Below are 17542 nucleotides of genomic sequence, written 5' to 3'. Positions count from 1 at the left end.
AGGAGTAGACGTTCTTACGCTCGCAACCGACCAGGCAGCGAATATATATAACAAGGCTGCAGCATTTGCAGCTCAACACCGACCCATGACATCTCCGCGACGACAAATGCGCAAACGGAGTTGAGAAACAGTAGCAGCAGCGAAGACTTACAAGCGGGAAATAATGTATATATACAAAGACTTCCATGTCACTGGCCCGGCCTCAGAACACATTTCTTTATAGTATGTGTGCTATAATACGAGCGCGCGGAATACACTCCGCCGCGATTAGATTGCTAAACAAGAGTGAGAATTAATTTAGTGGCAAACACTTTCTTTTTTTATTTACTTTGCTGTAGCGTTACTCTGATTCACACAAGCGCCAAGCTCTAAAGACAGCAGCAGCCATGGATCGAGATTACGCAATGACAAGAAGAAGAAAGCCGGTCATAACGACGACACCGCGAACGGGCGTTTGCGAGGGACAGCACGTTTCTCAAACAAGCCGAGACAATGGCGCGCTTTTCGTCGGGACACCGACGGCAAACGGCGGCGAGCAGCTGTAAATTATACAGAAGGAGTTTTCGGCACGGCCACAAGACGGCTCTTCTCTAAAGAAACGGCTCGTCGCCGCTTTTGCTCCGCGAAATCACCTCGGGGGACTCGTTCGTTCGCCGTAGATTCTCCACACTTGGCACGACTTTCTAGACCGCAACGTTTCTCTCTCTCTCTCTCTCTTTAGTTTTGTTTGCACCAGCAGAACTGGCGTAGGCGAAATAGTCACCCCATGGACGAGCACCCGCATGGTGGCTGTGGGAACAACAACGTAAGCGAATTGTCATCCCTTTCGTGCCTTGCCGCTCTCATCCTAACGTCAGTGCCTGGTCACATCCTCCTGAAATTTCGCTATGCCAGCACGGCGAGAAGTGTTGAAACGTGGCTCAAATACTTTAACAGACCGTATCAACCGCGATCAACACCTTGCGATGTGGAGCCGGCTCCTCTTCGGTGAACACGCAGCTTCAGCGCGATTTAGAATATGAGGTAAGCACGCAGAAGGCTATGTATGAACTGGTCCAAAACCGTTTGTCCCCTTCTCCGGCAGAAACGACGTCGGGTGCTTGCACCGCCGCTTCAATGGGACCGCCCTTAAAGGGCGAAATAAAAACGGAAATGAGAGAGTGTCTCCGACAAGTCGGAAGGGGGAGGCAACGATGACAGCGCAAAAGGATAAAAATAAAGAAGAAAGAACAATTAATCAGAGCCTGGCTCGGCGCCAGCGTTCGTGCCACGGAGGCACGAGACAGCCCTGGGGAGCGAAAAGAAGGCGAACCCTTGCCAGCAGCCGGCCAGCCAGCCAGCGCGCCGCGAGAATAGAGACGGCGCGTCTCTCCCGAGCGACCGACGCAAACCCCCCCGAGGTTCCCCGCTGTCCGCGACCCCACCCCGTGCGACACCGGCTCCCGCCCAGGGACGCAGACCTCGTGGCGGCGGGACTTGGGATTTCTGCCCACCGGGAAAGGAGGGGCTGCGGTGATGTAGCGGCTCGCCAGGTGGCGCCCAGGAAGGGCGCAGCATTACGCACGACCCGAACAGCACACGCCACGGTGTAAGACACACGCAAAAAGAACGTCTACCCCGTCTCATCATCCCTCACCCCACCCCACTGCTCCTCCCTCCGTGCCCATGCACGGGAGCAGAAGCCGCAGCGTCGCTCACCCCACGACCGCGGTCCGTCGCCGCGGGGTCAGGGAGGCAGCGGGAGCACCAGGAAATGCCTGCCTGTTTCGTAATTTCTCTCGCTCTGCCACCACGTCCCCCCTCCGCCCCGCGGGGTGGCGAAAATGGGGTCTCGAGGTCAAGGTCGGTACAGCGGCTTCGCCACCCCCGAAACCCTCCTCCTCCCTTAGTCGTCTCGGCGAACGCGGCCAGCTCGGATTCCCGTTTCGCGTGAACGGAGCCCAGCACCGAGTCACGGGGAAACGATGCGCGCGCGCGCGCGCGCACGCACGCACACACACAAACAAAACACGCACAAGCGGTGCGGTGGACCTTTTCTCCGGAAGGAGGCATATGCTGCTACCGGTACAGCGCGTTGACTCACCAGACGTGTGGAAACGCGCGCGACGCGAAGCCGCAGGAAATCGGCGGTTTCCGCACGCGGTTTGCTGCGCGTTTTCGCTCGGGGTCCCCGAGGAAATGCTGCGGTCGGTGGAAGCTCGCCAATAACAAACAACCATGTCGTCGTCGTCTTATGATAGTTCAGTGCTCGTTTGGCGCGAACCAATGAGACCTTTGAGAAGTACGTATTGCAACGAACAGTACTGACAATGAAAAGAACTGGTGGAAATGGCTACACTTAACCTCGAGGTTCAAGCGGCTATCCAGGTGTCCAGCCTGTGCCCTTTCCTGCGACGTGCAAGTATGTGCGCAAATTGCAGACGCATAAAATTTACAGTTGAAGAGAGACATGTGTGAAGCACCAATTAACGGTTAGCATTGCGTCCGTCCTAGATGTGTGCTTGTTGTGTCTTCTTTGTCCGTTTTTTTTTTTTTTTTTTTTTTTTTTTTTTTTTTTTTTTTTGCTCGTCAAGGTTTTCAGCAACTCAAGCTCACTATGGTATAACACAATGTTCTTGCATAGCCGACAACGCCATACGTGTCGGAGCGATGTACACATTAATATACCCCTCCGAAGTGCGAGTCGTATACTCATTACTCTTACAGGGATACTGAAGAGAAACAGCAAATTTGCTTGCATTCGTTCTTCCAACTAGACTTGCGTTTCCTCGGCGGAGGGAGATTGCTAATGGGCGGCATTTTTTTTTTTTTGTCTGAATTTTGTCCTCAAGCCGGGCGAAGCACGCTGTCGTCATAAATATCAAGTATATGGGCCGTAATTGTGCAGGAGTACTTATTTTCGAATGCAGTGTTAATGCTGCATCGGGCGGATGTTGCAGGAATATGACGTCATGAGGTACTTATGGGGGAACTTCAATGCGGCGTCGCCATCCTATGTTTCTGCAACCTTACAGCGGCATGCCAAGCTCCCGCTCACCTCAAGGCCGATCTATATACAGCAGAGCACGTCTACAACGAACGCCTCTACAACGAAATGACCTGTATAACGAAGGAATACTTTTGTTCCGGTTCTACTGTGAGCGATGCGGTGCGCGACTTTTACAACGAAGTGACGTTTACAACAAATGATTTCAGTGTCTTTTGATCGTTCCTATCGAGGGCACGACCGCATCTGTCTTTCCGCTGCCGGCCAAACCAACCGTCAACCTGGCGAAATGCGAGCAAGCGACAGTATAGCTCTCTCGAATGCGGGTACGCCTGATTGGTCAGCGATGCGGGGCGTCGATGCACAACGCAAGCACGCGACAGCAGACGCGTGCCGCTGCTGCGGGCAGCTTCGGAGAGACGAACCGCCCACAGCGTTTTGAATCCAAGCCAAGGCCATCGCTTGTATGTCGAAACCCCGAGGCACGCGCCGCTGGTCCCAGAAATAGCGGGGCGTCTTCGAAGGCCCCCCGATGGGGGGAGGGCAGGGAGGAGAAGAAGCCAGAGCGGCAGGCAACGCGCACGGCCAACACGGCAGACGAGGCGCGCGCCAAAACCCGCTCGGCCCGTCGTGACAGGGACGCCGCCGCCAAAATACCTGCGCCACGTAGCCAGCCAGCGCCGCGGTTCGCCCGCAGCTTAGGCGCAGGGACCGCAGGGAGCGGGAGGGGGTTGGCGATAAATAAACGAGACGCGCCGAGATTACAATAATAGCGCGCGAGGCCCGAAGGGCAAAGCCCTGCCAAGAGAGCGGCCTCGCACGCAGCGTAATACTGGCGGCCTCGAACAACAACAACAGCGGCCGCCAACCTACGACAGGGGTTGAGAGGGTCCGGAGCCGAGGTACAGAGAGTTCCAGCAGTGCAAACCCCTACAACACGCGCGCCACTTGGCTCACGCGCGCATCTTGCATTCGCGCAAAACTGCACGCAATCTGCACGCAGTACGTGTCCCTCGCGGCGCCAGCACCAGATTCACCTGAATTGCAGTCAGAATACTTCGGCTGAACGCTCTGCCGAGGACAGTCGTGCACACGAAACTCTGTTTGCTAGCCCAGCAAACGCGATCGGCGCACGAGTGAAACCGCGGGAATGCCGACGACGAGAGGAGGCTGACCTTTCGACTCGCGTATCACCGTGCGAAGACTAAACAGGAAGCGAAGCGTAACGAGAGAAACTGACGCGCCCACGGTCGCGCACGTATAGCGTGCCCCAAATCGCAAAACACTTTCGCCAGACCACTTCTCCCTCTGCGAGCGTGTTTCTTGCTTGCTGTTATTGCTTTCTTTTCCGTTTAGTACAAGCGCTTTTCTACGTTTGCAACACCGGGAATCGCAAAACAAGAAAATGCTAATAGGCAGCTCAGACAGGCGCACGCAGATGCGCCACACAGAGGGAGAGTGGGCTCCGCACATTTCAGCACCAGACGTGGCAGCCGACGCCGGCGGCTAGCCGTTCCCGAGAAGCGCGACGCGCCCCTACACTGTTGGGCGCGAGGAGCGGTTTTCCTCGAAACCGAGGGCCGGACCCCGGGCCCTGCAGCAGCAGCAGCAAAACACACGAGCTGTATGTGTGCTGCCGACGCAGGCGGGGACAACGGCCGAGCCGCGCGAGCGCCACAGCCGGGCTGGAATGCGCGCCCAGTGTCGTTGATCGGCGGCTCGGCCGCTGTCCCCACCACCGTGGACGAGGCGAAACGTCGCCCTGGCAACGCCATGCCGCTGGCAGACCACACACGCGACACCGGCTGAGTGCAGCGCTTGGCATCCCCCACCGCCCGAATGGCGAAAAGAAAGGGCACCTCGGCGCCGCATGTACTATACAGACCGTACACAAAATGTATTCAAAGGATTCGTTGTCAAGGGTAGCTCGACAAACATCCGGCGGCACACTTATGCTGCACGATTTTAAATGATTGGTGATTGACAGCGCATTAACTGTGCACAACTAAGTTGCAAAAAAAAAAAAAACTGCTCGTTGTTTGATTCGGTTGCATTTGCAGTGACCGAGAGGAGTAAACTTAAAATATATCTTTTTTTCTTCATGGTGCCTTTCGTGCACTGTGTTACGGTTCAGTGATACCGCGCCTAACTACGTTCATGCTTATGCGAGATCCGCCGATAAGGAACACCGTGCAATGCAACAGCAAAATACACGCCCCCTTTGCCGTGTCTGTCCATACGTATCGCTCGAAAAGTTCCTGCTCGACGTCACGCTAAGACGACTCTGTATACAAGTGCTGCCGGCGTTGGAGCAGCTTGCCACATAGCACCGCGCTCAGCCATAGCTACTCGGTCATTGTCCAGAGCGCGGCAGCAGCTTCGCCGAGTAACGAAGCGTCAAACGACGGTCAAGGTGCCCCGGAAGAGCAGCAATCTGTCGCTATGCGCGCCTGTCGGGGAGCTCCGGGCAAGTGCGTCGAGCACCGTTCCTAATCAGCACTGGGCCGCGAGGGCAAGGGAGGACTCGGTCGGGGCGCCTTCCTGCATGGACCAGCAGAAGCAGTGCAGCATGCGTCGCTCCAGCGTCTCGCAGCAAGGCGCGCTATCGCGGGTCTTTCGAGCCGCGCCGATAAGCGCACGGCACTCGGCCGTTTGACCACAACACGCGTGACGACGTGCGATGTCGTGCTGCGTTCACGGGCCGAAGACGCATTCGCACTGGACATTTTGTCTTCCTCGTTCTTCTCCACGAACCACCGCTCGCTGCTGCCATCAGCTCCACCTGTTCGCCACCAGTGAGCGGTCGACACACGAGACTACACCTCACTGACCCCGTTGTCTCAACAACAACAACGTGCACAAGTAGGCATGTAGGGCCCGCGTGTACGACGCGGAGGATGGCGCACCATGTTACAGAGAGAGAGAGAGAGAGAGAGAGACGAAGAGGCACGCGCGGTCCGGGTGCAACCGCGAATCATGCAACCACGGCCTTCACGGCGAACACGTATGAGCGCAGGTAAGAGTGTGCACCGCGTGGCGCCAGCGGTATCCGTTGCTGACACGGGGTTATACCTGAGCTGGTGGACTCGTTGTTGATATCCAGGTCCCAGAAGTCTAGGTCCACGTCGGCGATGTCCGAGCCGCCCAGCGAGGGCACGGGGCTGACGGGCCGGCCCTTGGCCGGGCTGCTCGAGCTCACCTCGGGCGAGCTGTCCTCGGGCGGCAGCGCCCGCTTGCGCGGCGCCCCCACCGAGCCCCTCGGCGGCGGGGGCGCGCCGCCCCCAGAAGGGGGCGGCGGACCCCCTTTCTTGCGCCGGGGGCTCGCCAGCCTGGGCTCGGGCCGCGCCACCCACGCCACGGCAGCGCTGTATCCGCCGTCCGACACTAGGATCACGGGCACGATGACAAGCGACGGCGCTGGTCAGCCGGCCTCCATGGCGCATAACTCCTGCACACGGCAACGCGCACTGCCGCTTCCGCAGGGAAAGCCACACGCAGAGGGAGCGAGGACCGGAGCGGCGCCTGGACGTTGCCACCACCAGCGGCGGACGAGTTGGTCCCAAACAGAGCCGGCGTTCAAGGTCGGCCGCCGTGCGGGGCGCTCCGCTCGCTCGCTGCAGCGCCGGAGAGGGCGAGGGACCGCGCTCGCCGGCGAGGATCAATGGCGCGCCCCTCAAATCGGCGTCGGGCAGCGGGCCCGAACTTCGTCTCAACAGAACTGTGCCACTCGCGGTCCTGGCCCAGGGTCGGACGCTCAACGCCAGTCAAAGCCGGGACTGCATCGTGCCGGATCGTCACAGGTGCTTCACGAGAGCAACCGAACTGTTTTGTATCTCGCAGGACTCGTTTCGTTCCTCGTTCTTTAATGAAATTTCTCTCGAGTTTCGGAGTTTCCTCTTTCCCGCCGAAGCTGTGTGCAGGCGGCTACCGGCTTTCTGTTCTGGTCATTGATCTTGTGACTTATTTGAATGGTTCTTGACCTTCGGCTCAACCACGCAACGAAACGGTAAACAATAATGCCAAACGCAACAAATGTCACATTCCGCCTTTACTTTCAGAGACACGGATGGCACGCATTTGCAGTGTGACTGTCACATACGCAACTCTTCTTTATTCCCCCGACGACGGAACAGTCACACCTGCAAGGTTCCCCCTTCCGGCCAGTGTTGTTTCATGTTCGTGTTTCCACCCAAAGCTGGGTGTTTTGACTTGGTTGTTATGCCACAAACACGATGTCCCAAATGCTGTTCAGTAGCTCCGTGAACGTGTCGGTACGCAGTCAACAAACCTACAGGGCCAGCGCACTGCCTTCTACAGTCGGCCCGGGTGCAGTACTGGCCGTCACGCGCGAACCGCGACAGGTTGGGGCCCCACGAAGCGGCACCGCCCGGCGTCGATTTCGACAAGCCGGCGCAAGTGCCGCGGACCGTTCGCTGCTGGCCCGATTACCGCTGAGCGCCACAGCGAAGGCCGCCCCACCAGCGGGGCCCCCGCATCTTCGCGTACCTCTCTCTTCGGCCGCATCCAAGTTGCGCGTCGTCGCAGGAAATGTGGGGCCGTCGGATAGAAGAAAGAAGACGCTGCCGTGGCGAGATGCCACTTTCGCCTCAGGGGTCCTTCAACCGCCACGATGGCGGGGCGAGGGGGGGGTAGCCGGAAAGCGTGGCCCACCCCTTTGGCTTGCAGAGGCAGCAGCGGCAGCCGGTCAACGAACGGTTCACCTTGAACGCGGACTTTCACACTGGCCGAGCCGGTTTGGCCCCAGCGAGCACTTTCGCCAAGCGGCGGCGGGCGCAGCCTTCCGTAGCGCCGAGCTCGCTGTGCCGCCGTCACCCTCGCAGCTTCCTCCCCGCCCGTCGCCGCCAGCGTTTCCGACGCCGGAGGAGAACGCACGCCGCCAGCAAGCCAAACCGGAGGGGCCCACCAGGCACCCCCCTTCCATCCGACCCGACCAAGAAAACTTGGCGGCGCGCCGACGCCGTCGGAAGAGCCCAGATCGCGCGCCGCCATGTTTATTCTCAAAACGCGAGCGTCGGCATTACCACTTCCGCCGTTGCCCGCGCGAATCACTCCCCTTTCGGTGAGAGAGGAGAGTACACTGCGTGCACTGCTGCTGCTACGCGTCGTGTACGCCGACGCCACACATCCGGCTGTGTGCCGAACGACGCGGACTTTGCAGCACCGGGCCTGCGCGTTTCCTCGTGCACACTTTTCACGGTCGCAGCGCAGAGTTGCGAGAGACGACGCCGTAGTACGCGAGTGCGGACGCAGATCAACGTCGTCCGCGTTCGGACGCCGTTCAGGAATCAAAAGATTATGAAATGCGTGTACTCCCACCGCAACAGGGTATGTAGTCGCAGGAGGAAATAATAGAGCTTGACGACGTATAGTAACTCGCGACTTCGCAATTAACGTGGACTACGCGTCGATAAACGCCGTATCACTTCCTGCAATAGACGTCACTAATAATAATAAAAATAGTAGTAGTGGAGAGGGGGAAGTATGCACTGGGAAAGAGTACAACTTTGAGCTACATAGGTGGTACATCCGTGTTAGCAACAGCGGATGGTGCAGCACGTTCGTTCATGCGGTTTGTCCCGTCCCAAGCTGTTTTACTGGATCTGTGCATATTATACAAGCTAGGCTAGCGGCAGTTAGATAACTGTAGCTTGCCCTGAAGTTCCCGCAACAGCTCGACGTGTCGTCATAGATTTCGACAGCGTCTGATCGGGTCTAGGTTTATCGGCAGAAGAAAGACAACTTGGTGTTCTACGCAGGAACTAAAGACTCAACCTAGCAACCTTAAATAAATTTTCCTGCGCTGAAACAACAATACGAGAAGCAGCTTTGGAATCCGTGAAGCCACAGCGATGTACAGGCTCTGATATTGCGGCGCGAATTTCAAGGACAATTTTGGCTTTCTTAATCTTGAGTAATAATCAACGTTCTTTTCCCCACCAATAGAATAAAAGAGTCTTGAAAGAATACTAAGCGAGCCTAACCTGATTTAATGTGCCGCTTTAGTGTCCATTAAGGAAATTCAAACGCTATCAACAGAACCAAAAATAACCATTTTAAAGGTCATTTAAATGTAAACGTAAAGGTAAGGGTCATTTTTAAATTACCTTATCCATTTATTGAGAAAATGCCACATTTTCTAAGCCTAATTTGGGAAGCATTTGGGAACAGCATTTGGGAAGTCTCGCAGTGTGAATACTACACTTCACTGCATGCTTGCTTGCCTGCCTCCGAGAATGGCTCATACTGTATCCCACCAGGCTGTTTTGTATTTTCAATGAAAAAGTGCAGCGGCCCCACTTTTTTTAGCGCACCCATACGGATGCACATCATCACCGACGAGAAAACAAGGAACGGACAGCCGTGTCACGTGACAACCAACCTCCTCTTCCAAGTGACGCAGAAAAGATCCGTGCGTGCAAGGAGGCGGAAGCGGCGCGAAGCCGCGTCAGAGATGCTTCGGGAAAGGACAGACCCTGCCTTCATCGGTTCCCTTCCTTTGCACCACGCTCTCCTCGAAGCATCACTGAAGTAGGCCTAGCCGGATGTTGTCCTCCGTCCCGGCTGGCTTTCGCGTGACCGTATTCGCTCGCGGGCAGCGGGTGCTAGCGCGGCCCTATTCTGCGCGGCCGCCCGCCTGCCACCCTTCTCCGCTTCGCGTCTCCCTCTCGACGACCCACGAACTGTTGTTGCGGCCCCGTGCCTCCGGATGGTGTTTACATCACGGGTTCGCGTAAAGAGGGTTGGCGTGGCAAGCCTGGTACTCTCGCAGATGGTCTGTATGTGTATGCCCCGCCTCACGAACATTGCGCAGCGCAGGACGCAACGGAAACGGGGCTCGTGGTATAATGCCAGGATTCCTTTTCACTCGATTCCATTCTTTTCTTATCATCCACCGTTCCCTACCGGTCGACCCCGGTGATAACGTGGCAGATAGCCGCGCCGCGCCGCTCGGACTTCTTACGAAGCGCAAAAAGGAATAGCATTGGAATATACTTATCCCGTTCTTGGTTTCGTCAATCAACCAGTATAGTTAGTACAGCCGGAAGAAAGGCTAATTCAATGAATGCCGCTAATCCATTTCGGAAAGACTATAGCGGGATTAGCGGCACACAGCGGGAAAGCCCAAGCATACTTTCTCTGAACCGTGTAACGGGCACCCATTTCTGGTTAGCTGAAAGAGGAAGCCTGGCACTATCACCTCCATGCGTTCGCCAACTCTGGGCAGCACGGCAAAAGCTGTGGCTACTTTCAGGCAATCAGGAACGAGGTCCAGCTGCCTGTTTCAGAATAAGGAGGGCCTGCTCATTCAGAGCCAATAATCCCGCCGCGATCCTCCTATGCAGGCGGCGCCACCCTCAAGATTACCTGCAGTGTACAATGGACGATCCGGTCTTCTTGACCTATTAGTGATTTGCACTTTAGTCTAAAATTTATTATTATTAATTACTACTATTCTTCTTATTATTATTAATGCAGGCACTCAGCCTCACACGCTCACCATTGCTGAAACAGACTGGCAGAGAGTGACAGCAACATACGTGTTAGCAGCTTGTGTCCTACATATGAAGTATAGTTGTTCAAACGTTTCCTTCGCCGTTTATTGCCCCTAAATGGCTGCGGTGAATGAGTTTAGAGAGGAGGTATGGGGAACAAAGAAAGAAAGTAGGAATGGTTGTGACACTGATCTTCACCGAATAAGAGAAACCGAAGCATTTGGAGGGTGCGCGCAAGATACAGATGCCTCGTGTCACTGGGAATGGCCGGAGCAGCAGGATTCATCTATGAATTGACCACACAGTTTCGTGCCGGTATACTGCACGCGCGTGGAGAGAGAAGTCGGCCGCCACTCTATCGGAAGCGAATCGGAGGGCCCACCGTTCTTCTGCGTCAGTCTCGATCAGATCATTAGAGCAAGCGCGAAACAGATCGCGCGATCAATTTCTCGTCGCGCGGGACGCGTGGCCCGTCCGAGGTCCGAAAGCCCCAGGCTCCATTATCGGCGCGCCGTACTAGACGGCGACTCGTTGAGAGAGATGGCGCGACGCGAAGCCGTTCGGCGTTAACAAGGTTACGGCGAGGCTGCTCCCCGTGACCGGACGCGCGCCGCCGACAGCTTCGCCGTTCACGGTTGAGGCCGCAAATTCGCGCTCGCCAACACAACCGGGCCAACTGGATCGTCTTCCTCCGCTTGCTCAGGGGTCTGGAAGAAGCGGAGCAAGAACCTCCGGCGAGGCGAAAGGAAGCAACGCGCCGAGGAACAACGCGGCAACAACAACAGCAGCAAAGGATCGCCGCGCGAGAAAGAAGAAAAAGAAGTCAAGCAGTTACGAGGGCGAAACGCCGCCGCGGACAACCGGGTTCCTCACTCCCTCCTCGCTCGTACACCCGCAGATCTCTCCTCAAGCCGTCTGGGCCCGGGGCGGTTATGTACGTGCTTGCGCGAGCACACGCGCTCCACCCCACCCCTCCCCCTTCCCGCCAACTGCCGATTTTTTATTTTTATTTTCTCTCTCTCTCTCTCTCGCCTAGTCTGCGGGCGACGATGGCGGCGATACGCCTCCGCGTCGGCTGCTCGTTGCTGCTGCTTTGAAGCCCCAACTGCGGCTGTGCCGAGCGAAAGGGTTGCTGGAATGAGGAGGAGAAGGCCAACTTCACCCCCACCCCCTACCCCCCCTTTTTTTTGTAGGTTTGTTTTCCACCGCGATCTCCTTCGCCCATTTTGTGGTTATGCACTACTGGCAGACCCGGTTTTAATGAGCTCCCGGTCATGCGTCTTTCATATTTTATCGTCTGTTTGCTTTTCGTTTCTTTTGCGGCAGACACACGCACGCACGCGCCGGAAGTCTGAGAACGCACTAACGGGGCCAGACGACGCTCTGCTGCCAGCGTGCATTATGAGACTTCTTTCTGAAAAAAAAAAAAAAAAAAGCCAGTAAAAGGGGGCCGCTAGGAAGCCGTGGGCCACTGTGCGACCTTCCCCGTAGACGTCTGACCGACCGCGCACCGAAAACTTGGGCTCTCGACGCGATTGCAATCAAGCGTGAAATATGCACACCCCCGCAATGACGTTGGTGATTATCGTGGATCCGATGAATCTGACTCACTAGCGGCTCTCTATGGAAGCAGGCACGCTGACGGGCGGTACAATTTAAACGGAGATTTGAGAGCAACAGCAAATCGGTGTACACCGCGTTCATTGTTGTAAAAGACAGAAAAAAATAAAATAAAACAACACTTTTGCCTCAATTTTCCTCTGCGAGAAAAGATTGTATGTAAATGTGACGGATGCATGCGAAAGTGCGTATCCGAGGATTGCGTACATCCTTTTCAGCGTAGCAACCCTTCGCTGACACGGTAAGACTGACCTACTGGGCATTCCAGAACTGTCAAATGCCTGCATAGCTTGACTTAACATTTATTCTTGACGCCTCTTTAAAAAACAATGGCACGAAAAATGTCATCCAATGAGAGAAAAGTTACAGCCCCAGAAAACAAGAGCTAGACGGTTCTAGTTCCCGTGAGAAGGAATGTCTAGAATAAGCTGCAACGAATGCGTTTCGTCGCTAATCGCAGCGACCTTCTTTTGTCCCCAAGCATGAGCACGGACCCATTCAGACGCAGTGGTGGTGGCATCGGCCTCCCGCAAGCCGCGGCGGCATTTGGAGACCGACGGGGTTTTCCGAGAAGGGGGCGCGCCGAGCCGGGAGAAATAAAATGCGCGCAGCTGTTGTATCCGACCGTGCCTGCGTGTTGTGTCTGGTCCGGTAATCGCTTTCTATAGCGGCGAATAGTGAGCGAGGCAGCCGGAACAGTAATGAGTGCAGCAGGCGCGGTGAAGGGTTGACTTCTTGCTCGCCTCGCGCGCCCCGAGGCGCCCACGTCTCGGCGGAGGCGTGACTCATCATCGCCGGTCACGAGACGAAGGCACGCCTTCGCGCGACTCCACTCGTCGTCGAAGGCCAGTTGCTAGTTTTCGAAAAAAAACAACAAAAAAAAAAAAAACATGTCGCGGTGATAAACAAACACGTCATTTCTCGTGTTACGTCGTGATGTTTACTCATGCGCTGCTAGCAACTAGCCCAGCCAACGGTTGACACAATATTCGCGAGTAAAGAAGAAGCGCATTCATCGAGCCAGTACACGAGGTAATTGTGTAATTGAACAAGGCGCAAGTTCTTCTGGCAAATAATGACATCGAAGCCTTGTAATAATTGCACTCGTCCAAGTACCGAGTTGCGTGGCTTTGTGGCGGAAGTGAACTGTAGTGTACCAACGAGCATTTAAGCGCAAAGGTTGCTGTTGCACGAGGTGGTTACCTGTACTGGAGCGCGCGCCTAGCATAATTACATTCCAGCAACGATTCAACACATGCCTTATCGAAACAGAAGATTGGCAATCTCACCGATTTCGGAACTATGCACACATCGGCTAAGTAGCTGTTTATGCTGTACAGCATAAGCTTACAGCGACATAGCCACCTTTACTCGTCCTTCTCGTTTTGACTAGTAAGTGCCTTGCCAAAGAGCGACTCAGTGGCGACGGCGCTCTTCTGCTGAACAGCGAGCGCGCGGGTTGGATTATCTGCTACGGTCACTGCATTCCGATCGGGGCAAAATTACGCCCGGATAGCGAATTTCTGGTGCACGCTAAAGAACCCCAACAAGTCATCAGCATTAACCAGGATCATTCCACTACGGTGGGTTGCTTTGGGACGCTAAACGTCAAGCTGCAATAAATCATTCAGCCACGTCGCTGGAGACCGACCTATCGAAACGCGGAAGCCGGAAAGGCCAGAACTTAGTACCGGAAGGTACGGTGAAACATTCAGTGTCCCAAATTTGATGAAGAAACCGCCAAGCGGCGGGACAGCGAACTGTCCGAACTACTGTCCTTTCGAAGTTCGCGCCTTCCGGAGTCGAGCGTCGGTCGAACGATCGTCGGGACGGAGCGCCACCTCGCGACAGGCAGCTAAGATACTCGGATGGAAAAAAAAAGGCGGGGGGAGGCGAATGGGGGAACGCTTTCGCCAAAGAAGGCCAGAGAGAACAAAGGAAGGCGCGACGTCAACGGCGGCGCTTTCCCTCTCGTTTGCTCTCTTCCGCGACTTGAGCGACCGTCCCGCAGGTACAGTGCCCTCACCCGCGCAACGACTTCAGCGAACGCCGGCAGCCGGTTCGGCGCGATGATTACGACGCTCCGATGTGCCGGCAGCGGGGCGTTCGCAAAAAACGCGGCGCAGACAAGCCTCAAATGGAGAAACTCCCCGTTGAAGTCATTTTCGAGGTATCCTTTTCGAGGTATCTGATAAGGCTCTACCTCTATCAATACGCGATCTCACCACTTTCGTGGTACTTTCTTTAAATGCTACAGCAGTTAAGAGTACGAAGTAACGCTGCGAGAACAAAACTTATCTGCTCCTGATGATGATGATCATCATCGTCATCATTATCATTAAACGTGGCACGTACCCATAATGGGGCATAGGCCAATAATCGGGCGGTTCACATCACTTAGCAGTTTCGCTTTCCGCTTTCTTCACTTTATGGACGAGTGTTTGCGTTATTTAAAAAAAATTTTACGAATGATTTTTAATCGCACTTAACCCCAATGATCTGCAGCAACATGTCAAGCATATGGTTAAGCTAATATCTCCAGCTCTCAACAAAGTATATATCTCTCTCACTTTGTATACACCATGTTTCCGAACCGCAATCATGTCAGGCTTGCCAAGGCAACTACGGCTGACTTAGCGGTCTAACGTATCCATGCTTTCACCCAAAACTCAACCTTTTTAGCACCAACCACATGGAGCCAACAGACAATGAAACCAACAAAATATCAGGAAAACCGATTACATGAGTTTTTAACTTGAAATACACAACTGACAAGGAAAATTCGAAATGAAAGTGGAATAAGCCAACTTGCCGCCAGTGGGGGACGAACCCACAACCTTCGCAAGAGATGTCAAAATTAATCCGGAGCCTTCCACTACGGCGTGGCTCGTAATCAGAACTGGTTTTGGCACGTAAAACCCCAGAAAGAAAAAGAGCTGTGCGATGCTTTACCGGTTGAGCTATATCGGCTGCGGCTGTCCCACGCCCCGTCCCATTTCCTGGGTATTTGTGAATGTGTACTAAACCTTGTGCCCTGGTAGTGATAAAGCAGAGGTATTCGCGGTCATGGCGGCGGATGTGGAACACCCTTTCACAACCGCAGGCGTCTCTCCGAGCGTATTCTTATATGTACACAGGGCCGATAGCGCCCGCTATCTTTATGTCCCCTATTTCTAAAACTCCCGAATGACAAGCCTTGAAGATTCAAACCTCACGAGATAGTCGCTGATAGCACGCGGAGCGCGTGAGAAACGCGAGCACGAAGCTACGAAGGCCAGGACGAAATGTTCTCGAAGACGTTTGTGCAACGCAAATAGAAAGGACACACAGGAACACAATTAAACAATAAACACGGGCCGCTTTGTGTTTATATGTCCCGTCAGTTCGCGCTGCACGAACTCACTCTTTACGAACAATGCGCCAGCTAGCTCGAGAACGAATTCTGGAACAAATTTAAGTAGTATAGCACTAGCAGTAGTACTGAGGGTTTAGTAATTAATTGTCTCAAAAGTGTGGAGCCCCGAGTCCTGGGCCCCATTTCTTGCAATTCGGCCGGCCCGGTCGATCAATTCAAGAAATTATCCGGCCCCAACCAAAGCATTCCAGCAACCGTAACTCTTGCCTTCTTTTTTACTCTTTTTCTCCAATTTTTCCGGCTGCTTCTTCACGAGCACAATGCCGTGGGTGAGCGAATCCAGGTTTATATAATGTGAGAAGCCAGGGTCGCAAAAGGAAATAAAACAAGTGACATTTTCTTCGGGTTTCCCCCGGAACACGAAGTGCGAGTGAAGGCCAGTCGACCGGTCGCTTTCTCTCCCCCATGTGTGACCGCCCTTCGAAAGCGAAAACGCGCGGCAAGCGTGCGACGGAGGCGGGAAAGGCGCCCGCGCGCGATGGCGACGAGCGATAAAGATCACGCTATTCCCTTTGCGGGGCCGCCTCAGGTGGCTGGCTCCGAGGGTTTAATGAACTCGCAAGGACATCTGAGCATCTCAATTTTATTGTTCCTTGTTTACGTCGACATTTATTTCTCCGTCGCCCGCCTCCCCCGATGCTTTTCTGCGCTGCGTTCGCGCTCTGCGGGAGAGACCTTGTCGCGACCGTATATACGGAATATAGAATAATGACAATAATCGGTCGCAGCATTTAATGCGAGCGCGAGGCCTTGGGGCCCCCGACTGCGCGCACTGCGGTGACCGCAAACGGCGACCTCGGCCCTTTCTAGCTGCGACACACACACACACACACACACACACACACACACACACACACACACACACACACACACACACACACACACACACACACACACACACACACACACACACACACACACACACACAAAAGGGGGGGGGGGGGGGGGGGGGGCTGGGAAAGAGTCCGGTGGAAAGCGCCGGCTCACTGCAAGCGAGGCAGTGCGGACAGTGTCACACAAAGGCCAGTAAGCAAGGGTAAGGCAAACAATTCCTACCCCCTCTATTACGGGAAAGCAGCGCGCGTAGTCATTAATGGGTGCGCGGGAAATCCCGCAATTCAACTGCGCAAGAACAAAAATAAATAAAACGAAGAGATAGAGAAAAAAAAAAAGGAACGCATCGCCACAGATGAAACAAGCCGACATTCCTGTATACCTACACACAACAAAGCTCTCGGCAGCGTGTTCGCAAGTGCACTGCGAACAAAACACGTCTGAGCTCTACCGTGAAGGCGAGTGAACTTCGTACCTGTTGCATCTCGTATTATGAGGTTAATCTCGTAATTATTACCAGGGTGGATAAGTAAGCACGCAAGCAACTAACGAGGAAAGAATAGAGCGAGAAACGAGACCAAGAAAAGGCCGCTTGGCTTTCACGCTGGTTTTAATGCGAAGGCATTATAGTGCCCCACTTCGCGAAAATCCAGCGGTGGCGAGACCAAAACATGGTACCAAAGATGGCCGACGGCGCAAAGAGTAACAACGCGTCAAAAAATGCTCGGATTAACGTCAAATTTCTCAGTGCCTTACGCAACACGGCATCGTGTCTTCCCTATATGCAAAAAGTTCACGCAACACTTTTGATGGTGTGCGGGTCACCATCGTCATCGTCTTCAATGACGCGCTAACGATCCTTCAATACGAAATGGCACCGCTGCGCTCCGCGTATCCATTTCTTGGCCAAACCCCCGAAGCGGGTAGGAGCCACATACGCGACAGGAAACAACAACAACACTCTCGACGCCAAATCATCAGGGTATAAAATGAGGTGCACCACCACCATCACGTCTCAAAAGGAACATTGTGCAAGTTTACAACGTACACGACGACATGCGGATGAATACCTAAGCGAAAACATTTCACCAAAGCGACTACAATGCTTTCGCACTTCCACATGTAAGCAGTCATAAGTGTCTCTGCCGGCTTTTTCTTTCTGCGTATGAACAA

At 54.5% G+C, this 17542-nt stretch overlaps 1 protein-coding gene across 2 annotated transcripts in view; it reads right to left on the bottom strand.

Moving 5' to 3' along the window:
• Positions 1 to 17542, bottom strand: part of LOC119442412 (ecdysone receptor) — a 149722-nt gene that overhangs the window by 36230 nt on the left and 95950 nt on the right. The window contains exon 1 of one of the 2 annotated variants that reach the window (XM_049662127.1): positions 6059 to 6186. The exons of the other annotated variant lie outside the window; for it this stretch is intronic. The gene's annotated coding sequence lies outside the window, so the exon portion shown is untranslated. Of the gene's footprint in view, positions 1 to 6058; positions 6187 to 17542 lie in introns of those variants that run through there. 2 annotated transcript variants of the gene reach the window in all.

The sequence above is a fragment of the Dermacentor silvarum genome, chromosome 2 (assembly GCF_013339745.2).
Source record: "Dermacentor silvarum isolate Dsil-2018 chromosome 2, BIME_Dsil_1.4, whole genome shotgun sequence".
Lineage (NCBI taxonomy): Eukaryota > Metazoa > Arthropoda > Arachnida > Ixodida > Ixodidae > Dermacentor > Dermacentor silvarum.
Note: the sequence above shows the minus strand (reverse complement) of the source record. Positions and strands in the feature narration are given on the sequence as shown.